At 41.6% G+C, this 11,676-nt stretch overlaps 1 long non-coding RNA gene across 1 annotated transcript in view; it reads right to left on the bottom strand.

The window, feature by feature from the left end:
- The window catches only part of LOC146598569 (uncharacterized), a 12,599-nt gene extending 1,416 nt beyond the window's left edge, over positions 1–11,183 (bottom strand). The window contains exons 1-3 of the long non-coding RNA XR_014895241.1: positions 10,968–11,183; positions 10,284–10,367; positions 7,857–8,014 (exon numbers count right to left, since the gene is read on the bottom strand). This is a non-coding gene — a long non-coding RNA (uncharacterized LOC146598569). The remainder of the gene's footprint in view (positions 1–7,856; positions 8,015–10,283; positions 10,368–10,967) is intronic.
- Positions 11,184–11,676: the final 493 nt, after the last annotated feature.

Here is an 11,676-nt window from a genome sequence, read left to right as displayed (position 1 = left end):
ATTCACAACCTGTGGACTCTAAGTTTAAAAAAAAAATCTGGAATCAGAATCTGTAATTTTATCCTTAGTTTCTGTAAGTTATCCTTCAGTGTCAGGACCTCAGAGGTTAAGTGACATCTCTTGAGACATTATAAGATACGGGTTGCTACCCTCCATCTCTGCGGAGGATGGGGTGTTTTTTTCTTTTTTTGGTAGCAGTATTTCTTAGAGACGTCAGAACTGTCAACTGACATGAAATCCTTTAAAAGTGGTGAGTCTGGTGTGTCCTGTTAAGTCAGTGGAATAACTATGAATATCAAAAGATAACTTCAGGGAACAAAGCCAGAGGTTCAGAGGAAAGCAAAAGGGATTATGAGATTTGGAAAACGTGACTCATTAGGAATTGAAATTGTGTAGTCAGGAAAAGAGGACTGAGAAAGGAAATAAGCTTTCCAATATATTATCAGAGAGAACACGACGACAATTTGTTCTTAATGTTCACTGAGGATATAAGGAGAAGAAACAACTCAGTTTAGAGCCTGGGAGATTTAGGTCCTACACTGCAGAAAATGTCTTGACTGTGAGAACACTTCCCTGACCTCCAGTAAAATTAATGATTCAGTGACCCTTGCAGATGGGAGTCAGTTTAAGAATTAGATTAAAACTTCAGAGTTTCTACCTCTGTCTTGCATGCATCTGACATTTTTTAGTCTGGAAAAAGATTTTTTAAGCAGAATTCCTGCATTTTAAAGTCTAGGAATATGATTAGTTTGTCTTTTTAAATGAGAACTTTCGTTTTAAGGTGAAAATGAAAGTGACCTTCAGAAGAGGAAGGAACAAAAAGAATCTACCAATTTTACTAATAATGGAAAGTCCTAGAGGGGAAGGATCTCCGTTTATTTTTCAATTTGCATGAATGGCTGAATCTGTGGATGAGGATTTTCTTCACTAATGAAGCAGGTGACATGCTAATCAAGGCAATGCAAATAACTTCAGAAAGCACAGCTGTAACGCTGTGGTCCTAAGACTGTTACAATGACAAATTCTAGCCTTGTCCTCAATTTTACAGCAAATTGGCACAGGGCAGGACAAAGGAGCCCGGATTACAGTCTACATGCTCGTGGCAGGGACTCTCAATGGGACGCGTGTGATGGATACCTCGTTACATAATGGAGTCTTGATTGATACTTTGTCAGGGAAGTCATAATATAGCTCCCTATAACAATTCAACTTGTCTCCCAGAATGGGAAATGCTCCTACACACAGACTTAATAGGTTTTTTAAATTGCCCATTGTATTTCTGAACAAGAGAAACTTATTTGGAGTACTTTCCCTTTTACGTTTTCAACATAAGCATCTGAAGACGTTGCCATGTGTATTCTTTGTACTCCTGCAGACCTACTTACAATTTCTTGTCAGGCAGCTACATGATAGCCCAAAGCGAGGTGTTAAAATGATGCCTACGAAGTCTATCAAAGCAAAAATACCCGAAGTGCTGCTTTCAGGTAGCTGCTGCTGTAGGCACACAGAGTTGTCATAAGCTTAATGATGAATATTTGGGGGGGGCTCTTTGTTTTAACTGGGGGCCACCCTATTTTGAGCGTACATGACTGGATTTGCAAATGCTGTGGTGGAAGTCCAGTCTTAAACTGTGAGTTTCCTGACTCCAAACAGTTAACAGCGTAACCTTTATGTTTAACATGGCGTATTTGCTTTTACAAACAGACTGACTCCATGTTGTTAGTCTTTTAACTTAGCCAGTAGATGATGTTGATATTTGGAGTAAAACCAGGACAATTACTCCACTAACGTGAAGCTGCCATTTTAACTGTAAGATAAGTGGTAACTTCAAGAGAAGTGCAGTACTTCTGCATCTAATTTTTTATTTATTACCTTTTCAACCTTCTTCCAGACTAAACATTTTAATTTGAATGTCAAAACCACCCACAAGTAAACTGAATTGTCCCATCCAGTACGCTAACGTTGATTTGTTTTTAGTAACCAGCAAGGATGCTGGAAAACCCCTCTAAAGATTTCATTTTTCACAAAAAGTACCAAAAACTCCACCAGTTTTGCATCACAAAGTAGTGGTTAAAGTAAAGGTTTGAGTAAAGCAGCATGTCTGTGGTTTTTGTGGGTGGATGCATCTCGGAATGACTCTTAATCAGTCAGAGGGGAGATCTGCATGTCATCTCTGCATATGACAAGCAAAATCTACAGTGACAAATATCTTTCCAATATGAGGCTACGTTGTGAGCTACATAGCTTTATTACCATCCATAGCAGTTGTCTTGTCAGCACATTGCCTATAAACCCACTTTTTTTTTTCTTTCTTCTTATTTTTGGGCAGAGTTTAGAACCAACCAAGACAAATCAAGGGAGGAAGGACAAATACAGAGCAGTGCTCTGAAGGTACTAAAGGTACAATCAAACACCACAGCCGACATGCTTGCTCATACAGAAATTTGACTATGCTATGCATACAGGAGAGGCCACAACAAATAGTTGTATTAGTCCAGCTAGCCTACTTGTGGTGTGCTCCAGTGATTATTTAGGATGCTTCTGTACTGCAGTTACATGTGTGAGTGGGACTCTTGGAAGTTAAATTATACAAAGCTAGAAGGAAAAATATGATAGGAACAACTCTTCATCAAATCAAAGTAACAGGAGAGCAAAATAAAGGGAAACTTGAATACAGATGCAGTTGGAATCACAACTAGAAAACTTTTCTGAAAGCAAATGAATGCCAATTGATTTAAACCTTAACAGCTCACAGGAAAATGGACAAAACCTATAGTGGTTTTGTCAAGTGTGTTATGAGTCTGTAGTTGCAGAGTGTGGGGCACAGTCACCCGGCTGTGACGCCGCTGGAAGCCTTAGCTTCAGCTCGTCTCCGTGCTCAGCCTGTCTCTTCTTCCCTGCACTCAGTTCTTGGTGGGGAAAAATAGAAAAGGTTTTCCCAATGCAACATGGGAAAAACTTCAGAAATTTCAAAAATAATCATGAGATGGGAAAACCACCCTGTGCCTAGCTGAAGTCACAATCCCAGGATGCATTTATTGTCTGTGTGAAAACAAGCTGACAGCTGGATAAATTGCCTTAAGCCAGGTGCTTCCCCAGGAGCACTGCAGAGCAGGAACAGCCTGAATTATTTCAAGTCAGCCTTTTCATCCAGAAGAGCTATCATCCTTCAGAGTCTTCTCTTTAGCTTTCTCTCACCCATTATTCCTCCTCTGCTGTCTGTCTGTTCTCACCCTGGCACTCAGTCCTTGATTTTTTTTTTTTTCCTCCCCTGCTTCTCTCTTGCCTCATTTAGGAAATGACTTTGCAGCTCTTGCTTGCACAGAGTACTTCCTTTGCCTGGAAATGGTACTCAGTCCTAAGGGAAAGAGTAGAATCTAAGCCTGTTTACTGGTGTTTTTTTGAAACTATGGTTTTGTTTTCATTTTCCATCTCTGGCATTAAGTAAATATACAGAGTACTAAATGTGAAGACAGCAAGGAGTGGAATTTCTATATCTGCTCCGTGTATTTCAGTGTGACTCTTAAAAGAGTGGAGATGGTATGTTGTGATTTACATTTCACTTGTGTCCATAATACTGTTTTTACACAACAGAGACTGAAACAGAATCTGTTAACTCTGTAAGAAACTTGCACTTATGAATGACAGGAACAAAACAGTCCATATTTAAATTACAGTAAAGAAAATTATATTCCCTCAGTGTTATCATATCTGAAAGTGGTTTTGTCTCTATTTGTGCACCATGTGAATTTTCATAGTGATTTAATCACAGGATGATTCATTATGCATAAACCAAAAGAATCATTATAATCAAGCAGCACAACTTACCTGCATGAAACAAACTACAGAACATCGCCTGGTGATTCCAGTGTCCAGTCCTGTAACTGGTGGGTCAACTGCCCCACATTTTCAAGAACAGCTTCTGGTTATGGTAAATTTAGTGCAGACCTTTGTAATATGTCCCAGTGACTAACTGCCCTTACTCATAATTGATACTTTACTTCTGGTCTTTAGTTTAGATTTTTGCAACCACTGAATCTTATTGTATCGGTATTCTAGCACTGAAGGTCAGCTCACTGGCTTAGTAGGAGGTTTTTGCACAGAGCAATTTGGATTGTGTCCACTTAGATCTAGAGCTGGCAAGAGAATTAGGCTACCTAAACTTAAATGCACATCCTCAAAAACCCTGAGTCACCCTGAAGATACCCCAAAACTACARCTACTATCTGTCACTGGAAAAAGCTAGGATTACAGCTGAGGAAAAACCTCAGTGCCTAAAAGCTATGTATTGCAGAAGTGTAAGTGTTTGAAGTGGTGGCAACCTGTGTCAGGTGTGTAAGTCCTCGTGCAGTACACAGTGACCGCAGCATTTGGCTTGGAGTCTAAAATGAGCAGTGTACAAATTAGCTGGTGCCCTGAAAGAGACATGGTAGGAGAGGAGGAAAGAACAGTCTGCAGGAAAATGCTGCTGATGGGCTCATCTTAAATGTGCTCTTAAATATCCCATCTGCTGTGCCAGGGAGTTTTTCTCCTGAAGGCATGTGTTTGTGATTGGTAAAAAGGGCCCATTCTTTTCTTCTAAAATTAAGAAATGGGATGAGGAGTACAAGTAAATAGTGACTGATTAATGGAAATGTTGGGAAGAGAGACTGAAATAGAGGTTCTTTGCAGTGCCTTTGATGTCAACGCCATTGTAGCTACTTTTCATTTTCTTAGCGGCCCAATGAAGACTTTCTGCACAGAGCCAGTGTTAACAGGAGCAACACAGAGCATACTCGGTATATTCAGCTTGCAAGGTGGGAGACATGGCTTGCACCACCTCAGCTAAGAAAGTCTTTCATTTTCCAAGCAAATGCCCTAACAACTCATCTACTACATTACAAGTGAGAAATCACCATCAAAACTTTCTTCTTGTGCTCTACTGGCACCTCTGAAATGCAAGTGGCATGGAAGGTTTGGTGTGCCCAAGACTGCCTGAAGGCTCAAGACCCACAGAGGCCTAAGATGAAACCCTGGGCATGTTAACAAGGCACAACGTGAGGTGCTTAGYGAAATATTACAGGAACCACCGACATGCCTACAGCATTTCAGCAAATACAGGGTGAGGTATCAGCTGAGTGGGGATTCATGTAAGAATTTTCATAATTAGTCAAACCAAACACCTATGTCACGCAGAGCCCTCTCTCTGGCAACAATCAGYAGAAAAACGAGCTACCTGATCATACACTGAGACTTGGGAGCCCTTCTGGCTGCTTAATAATTCCCCCAGTTCCTAAATACCTATTTATTGCCATACTTGGGATAAGCTATGTTTTGACAGTACTTAAACTGCATGCAAGATGCGAGGCACTAAGCCCCTCAATCCTGCCTTGCCTTTGGGAGCCAACCAAATACATGTTTTTAGAGAAGAGATGATCAGGACTGTTTAAAATGCAAAGGCATCCAGGGTAGCCCTGAGCAGGGGCTGAGGTCTCTAGAAATGCAGGTGTTCAGGCCCAAATCTTGCTTCTGATCATATCTTGCACCTTCCAAATAAATATTTCCACAACTAGATTAAGGAAGATGCGACTTTTTCCTCTTGAAACTGTTCTGTTTTGCATCTAATAGCATTTACTGGACTGAAGGGAGAGACAACAGTATCATTAACACTCTGCTAGGAAGCAGATCTGAGCACAGTTGCTATTTTAGTGAATACTTAATAGAAATAACTATTGTCTGGAGCAGGCACTGAAAGTAAGGTCTCTATACCCCAGAGCAGCGTGTTAACAATCTTCTCACTTGAGGGATAATTAAATATTATATGATACAAAGGAGTACGCACACAAGAAACAATGAAAGAGCCCCATCTCCGGGATATTTGATAGCTTGATGTTTAGAGTTTTCACCAAGAAAACCTAGATTAAAATCTTTGGCGTGAATGCACGCTGCATCTGGCTCTCACTTCTGGGTGCTCTAGCACCTAGGCATCTGTGTAGCTCTGTGCTGCTGCTCAGTGTGAGTTGTGATTTATTAGCTATCRTGCCTCTGGACAGTGCTCCGAGTTGGGAATCTAGCATGAAGTAAAGCTGCACAGAGCCCGATGCCTGCTCAGGAAAGGCTACCCCCTTCTCTTTTCAGCACACTGACTAGCTACCGCAGGAGTGCTCTGTTCCCCACGATACCTGCCGTGGCACCTGTACACAACCACCTGCCTCTTCCCGTTCACTCTTGAGAAAGCTGAGACCCTGAACTCATGGCTTGATTTGGTGCTAACAAATAATAACTGAAATGCTCACATTTGTTGTTACCTCAGTCCTTTTGTGGGTCTAATCCTCAGTCTAGACTTTTTGCAAGTCTACTACTCCATCTTACAGGACAGCAGGGCAAAGCTTCGCTCCCTACCMTATCTTTGTCCTAATTCTGAGTGATCTGAATTGTAAAGCAACAGGGAATCATAGAATCATAGGATGGTAAGGTTGGAAGGGACCCCTGGAGATCATCTAGTCCAACCCTCAGCATAGCCCATACGGGGATTGAACCCGTGACCTTGGCTGATTACATGCTGTAAAATACCCATTGTGCAAGCCCTAATGTATCTCATAGCCTCTTTTTCTTTAGGAGAGCAAGGCTACTCAGCCTGTGCCAAAAACAAATTTTATAAAGTAGAACAATAAATAGGCAGAACATTAAATTTTCCTGAACCAAATAAGCAGGGGTGGTGCATGAAATCGTGCAGCAGCAAGCTGGGCAGCCAGAGTGAATCAGGAGAACCAGTGACAACATGGAGGAGGAAAGCCCTTTTGGCAGTGTGCCCTGATCAGGAAGAATGCCTTTCACATGCATTCCAGCAGCATCCTACCCACCCGTCCTGACAAAACCTTTCAGTCAATAATGAATAACAGTGGGAAGCCAATGACCAAAATGCTTCATCTGGCAGCTCAGCTGTCTCATCTGGGGTGAATATTAAACACGCTATCTGAAAATGAACTGCTCTTGAATTTCTCTAGTTACCACATTTTGGCTTGCGTGGGTTAGACCCGTGATTGAAGCGTATCATGTACGAATAGGAAGTATGTATGATGCATAATCATATATTAATAGGAGAGAAGTATAAAGTTGTCCTCCCCAGAAAGGAAAAGCACCTGTTTTCAGTTCTAAATGCACTCTGAGTACATAGGTCAGCTGCTAATAAGAACTAAGGGCACGAGAGAATCTGGCCCCTTCAAAAGCTACCCCAGTACACAAGCCATTACATTCCCCTTCTCTATTAGTAGGTTAAATTCAGCTGCCTCCCCCTGCTGAGCTGCTTATGCTGCGCACAGCTGCTGACCTGACTGTTAACCTTTGCATATCATGTTTAATATAAGTGCAGAATGACTGATACCTATAAATTATTGTACTTATGTTACCTTCATCCATTATTAAATGGTCTTTGGAACATGCTTCATTTTTAACCCCAAATCAACCCATTAATCCTGCATAAATTAATGTATGACAATCTTCTAACATGTATATTGATAAGCGCCCGTAAGCATTACGATATGTTATGAAAGAAGAGGGCCTTTTCTGCTCTGTTCTTACTATTAAAACGCCAGGCCTGGCCGACATGGGACAGTGAAGCTGTAACACGCTGCAGGGCTGTCCCTCTGCAGCAACGCTGACTGTAAAGGTTAAGCCTGCCACAGACTATTGTACCCAGCGGCCCTGCTTGGCTGGTCTTTGCAGTCTAATTGCCACTGACCCTGTGACAATGAGGTAATGTCTCTGACTCGGGTCAGATAAATACTACTCATTTTAGAACCACCAGACATGTTACTGAAAAACAGATAGGAAACAACCGAAAGTCCCATGATCAGTAGAACATAAACTCTACTTACAACTATTACTCCAGTCCTTAATTTGAATGCCCACATTTTTTTTCTGACTGCTGTTCATTAACGTATATATGAAGTCTCAGAACTTGGTCAGCCTTCTGCTAGGAATGCTTCACCTCTCTCACGTTTTGCTTTCGATGGACTCAGACCATATGCGTTCACTGTAATCAAGAGAAAAAGGTCAGAAAACTGTCAGTAGAATCCACTATGAGTGGAAGGATATAATACTTAAGAAAAAACACAGCTGAAGATTATTCACAAAGAGATTTTTAAATCCTGACAACTTTTGGACTATGTGTTGCTTAAACCACCAAAAGAAGCAAGACAAAAGTTTAAGCAAAAGCTCAAGCAAGTTTCTCGGTTTGTTGTCTCATAGGGATTAACAACTAGCAGCCCTCACTGACGTTACAGCGAGCTGCTGAAGCGCCACCGAAACCCWGAAATGAAGTCCTGGCCTTGCCAGGCTGCTGGCAGTATTCTGACTGTCGCCAGCATGGCCACGGTGCCCTCCCTTTACCCACCTCTGCTCGGTGACMACCAGCATCTTTGAAGATCAATGACCGAGTAACACCACAATGACATGATTTTGCATCTCTTTTGAAACCAAGCAGAACACCAGTCTGAAAAAGCAGAGTTCTAGCACTACGAACGCAGGCCTGAGGATTGTGGCGGCAACACTAGTCCTCGGTGCACATACATCATCTAAGGCCTCACCACAGAGCTGATCTCAGTGTCCCTGTTTGTAAAGAGGTCACTCTGCTCGCAAAGCAAGACAAGAAAGGTGAATTGCAGTGAAAGTGAAAAGCTGTTTTTCTGGAATAGTAAAGCAGCATTTCCTAAGCAGCTTTACCTTCCTAACAGAATTATTCACACCTATTCCCTAATTACACCCATGTCACACTGGCATAACTGCACTGCTTCCCATTCTGCAGGTATGCTCAAGCCCTTTCCTCAGGCTGGCAAAAGTTGGGAATAAGATAAACCCTATTTGGGAACCATACAGTCTATGTGTTATTTTACAGTTAAATTAGAACCTTTGTAGAATGAAACAAAAAAATACTTAAAAAAATAAATCCAGAATAACTTTAAAAAGAACTTTTCAGTGATACATTCTTATTTTACATAAAATAAACACTATGTTTCTAGCTGCATTTGCTACTCTTCAAACTTTTTACTTGCTGATCTACTTTTGTTACAGCTTTAAGAATTTTGGGACTACACTTTAAGAGCTTGAAAGATACTGTGATTAAAAACACGCTGTTCCTTACCTGATATTTACAGTAATTTTGGAATTTAAGTGTTTGATTTAAATTCTTAATCAGAGCTTCTGACATAATGTCCCCTTTGTGCTCACCGTGACATTCCACGCAGAGCTCAGAAGCTGTGGGGTGGTTTTTTTCTTTCCCACATTTTAATTTGCAGATCATATTTAAAAACAGCTTGTTTTTTTAAACTCTAGCCATAACTCAACAGCATTAATTTGCATCGGTGTGACACTTTGCATACAGGCTTCATAGAAGCTATTTAAATAGAAAATGGTCAGGTATTTTGTAGACCTTCTCTGACCTTCTCCTATACTTCTGTACTACCAAGATTCTTTTTTTGCACTTTTTTTGGTGGGAAGGGGGAATCCTGGCTTAGGATCTGAGGATATAAACTTTTGCTATATTTCTCCACGTTATCACAACCTCTCTACACAAGCACTGTTGTTATTTGGGGCTGTCTCTTGCACTAGCAAAAAAATTTCCAATGCAACGAGGCACAACTGATTCACCTTTTGTGCATTGAACAGACTTTTATCAGTTTGTCATGTATAGAAGCCAAAAGGTCTAGAGGAGATCTATGTTCTTGTGCACACATCAAGGATTTCTTGCTCTGTTTTTCTACCATTGTTGACTATTAGTTATTCCTTTGGTTGGAAAGATGGTGGTTACCCATACAGAAGCAGGTGTTGAACTTCAAAGCACAAGCTGGAGCCAAAGTGTGCTAGTTCTGCTTTTCATCCTCGTAGGTAAGCCTCTATTGCAGGAGTTGACAATTCTAGTCCCCAAAACTTGTATACTCTAAAAATCTGGCTACCAAATGGAAGGACTGGTGCAAAAAATTTAAATGCATTTGGAAAAGCCATTGATACTTGTAGTGACTATTTGCTAAAATATTTTAAAAGAAAGCTTTAAAATAAGTAGCCTCATGTAGYGCTAAACTTCCTTTTCCACACTAGGCATTTAAGATCTTTTCTGAAAAAGCAGCTTTCTTAAATGCAAGCATTAATTGCCTACAGTAATAATAATCAAAATAAATGCAGCCTTACCAGCCCTATTTATTTTACTTACATTCATTTCTAAACAAGTCAAGAAGGTTTTTATATATACCAAGGCAACACCAAGTAGCAAGTTTAGACACTTGCCAACCCTCAAAAGCTCCTATTACCTATCAAGGCCAAGCAGGATGCAAGAAGGAAATCCCAAGATCAGCCCCCTCCAAGTCTTCATTTATTAATCTGACACAGGAAACCTGCCCATGTGAAAAAAATAGTTTTAGTACTCTGGTAATTATTTTGAATGGGAAAAACAGAGAGCAACAATCTCTTTAAAACCCCTTGACATCCCAATCATATGAAAATACTTAAATGGCAGAAAATTAATGTGCTGTTTGCTTCATTTGATTCTCATTAAAGATTATCTTCTTATTTATTACTGGAGCAAACATGAACACATTTAAACTACACTAATGTTTTAAAAAACTATAGTTTCCAATGCATTTGTTATACACTGTCAATGTTAAAAGAGGTTTAAGTGAGGGATCAGTATATATTATGCATATCAAAAAGAGATAAAACAACTTTTTTGTAGGATTATATTGAGGAGATAAAACACCTACAGCAGATAAGGGGCGAACAGATTCAGAACTGCCAAGCTTCTTTCTTAAGGAAAACAGGACACTTCATTGATGAAGCAACAGTGCTAAATTACAGATTTCTGCTGAACCAACGTAATGCATCAATTGGGGCAGAATAAGCATTTACAACTGCCACAGATTGTAACTAATGGACATTGGCGCATCRGTTATGACACTTTGAGCTTAAATCTCCCAGTAGGTTTGAGGTATACCAACCCTACTATCTTGCAGTATTCGGCCTCAGTCTGGAAAATCGCATCATCTTTGCCTAGCCGGAGTCCAGTGATCAGGTAGACTTCGAAGTAAATGCAATTCTGCACTGCTATGTAGTCAAGAGCAGGGTAACGGCCTAAGAAACTGTCCCCTTCTATGCACAAGTTAAAAACTTTCAAGTAAAATATTAAATGCAGAATATTAAGTATCTAAGCACGAGCATTTGTTGCTGACAAGGGGGACCTCACCGATCTTTTCTTTCTTTTATTGTGGGAAGCAGAACTTTGCAATTACAGGGATAACATCTGAGGATTGTGCAAGGGCACGCCCAGCCCGCCGCGGAAAGGCCGGGGCCTCGCGCGGTGCTCGGCGTTAAGGGCCTGCAGCACCTCTCGAGACGGCGGGGCCGGGCCCGGGCGGCTGCAACAGGCCGGCGCCCGCAGCAGGAGCGCCGACCTGCTCCCCCCACCCGCCTTTTTTTAATACATATATACACATACACACACACCAGACTGCCCACATCCTGGCCCCAAAACGCCCCTTCACACGTGCACCCGGCGGGGGGGGAGGCGTTAGCCCAGTCCAGCTCTTGCCGCTTCCCCACCCCGACGGACACACCCGAAAAGGCCGAATCTGTCCCCGCTTTCGGCGTGTCCCGCCGCGGGCGGGGCGCGGCGCTCCCGGCCCGGGCAGGCCGCCGCCGCGGGGCCGG

The sequence above is a fragment of the Rhea americana genome, unplaced genomic scaffold (genome assembly GCF_003343005.1).
Source record: "Rhea americana isolate MKP2758 unplaced genomic scaffold, rheAme1 scaffold_16, whole genome shotgun sequence".
Lineage (NCBI taxonomy): Eukaryota > Metazoa > Chordata > Aves > Rheiformes > Rheidae > Rhea > Rhea americana.
Note: the sequence above shows the minus strand (reverse complement) of the source record. Positions and strands in the feature narration are given on the sequence as shown.